The following is a 1199-nucleotide window of genomic DNA, read 5'->3' as shown; positions in this document are numbered from 1 at the left end:
GTTTTCCCTTCATCATCATCTGGCAGAGTGAGCGGGTGTTGTGCTGTGCTCCCTGAGGGATGTGCTTGCATCTGGCCCAGGGAAAGGCTTCCAAATTCAGGAGAATCAGCCTCATCATTCATCTCTAACAGCCTGGACCTGTGGTCAGTACAATGGACTGGAAAATGATCACAGTGGATTGTAGCATTCTGCCTCATATCCCAAAATACAGGTTTGTGTGTCTCCTGTTGCTAAACGTGTTCTCTGAGTTTTTCATTCTGTGTGGTTCCTCCTGCTCTGAGGAAAAAAGATGTGGTTAAAGAATTCTCTTTCCTGCAGTTCCTGCCAGAGTGGTGGTTTCCTAACTCAACCCAACACAAGTGTGCTAAGAAAATCATTGCTGAGCACTGAAATAAAGGAGGAATCCATGGTATTTCTGCAGGACGTGTTTCACACACAGACACTCTTTTTCAATTTCTGCTTCATTCCTCCTGCCAGATAAGCAGCTTCTTCAGAGCTGGCCAGAACTGGAACACAAGGGATTGTGTTGGTAATGTTGATGCCACACTTCACACTGGTGAGAATATTTTTATCCCTGTTCTTCAGACTATTTTTCACCTGTTTATCTGATCTTCAGTGCAGAGCAATGGCATTTGGGCAACACCCAGAACTGTGCACAGCTGTAGCTTCTCTCCAGGGCAGTGCCAGGGCTTTGACCTTCTTGGGCAACATTTTTTTTCTTAACCAGTATTGATTTCAGGAGTTTTGCATATCAAAGTGAGGTATAAATTCCTGCTGGATTCATGACACTGAGTAATCAACTAGAATTTTCATTTGTAGTTCAGAAGCCCTTTCATTGTGTTGTCTGAAGATTAATGTGAGAAGAGCCAGTCCCTTGCTGGATGTTGAAAGTGAAAGAGCAGAAGTAGATTTTTAGGTGGTGTGAAAGTGTCAGGTGAATTGTTCACTGCTTGTCCTGCAGGGCTGTGTTCCCTGAGCTGCTGCACAGAGAGCCCAGGCAGCTCCACCACCTCTGATGGTTCAGCAGATTTAGTCACGACTAAATGAGAGTTTTAACTCTCTAAATGTAGCAATTTGGTTCCCAAGATCACTTGAGGCATAACCTTTTCCTATTTTTACTGATTTTATCCCAGAGCTTTCATTTGAGACAGGAAGGAATGGGTAAGAGCTGTCAGTGCTGAAGGAGGACATGGTTCTGA

This window comes from Sturnus vulgaris, chromosome 21 (genome assembly GCF_052056855.1).
Source record: "Sturnus vulgaris isolate bStuVul1 chromosome 21, bStuVul1.hap1, whole genome shotgun sequence".
Taxonomy (NCBI): Eukaryota; Metazoa; Chordata; class Aves; order Passeriformes; family Sturnidae; genus Sturnus; species Sturnus vulgaris.
This window is presented reverse-complemented; position numbering follows the sequence as displayed.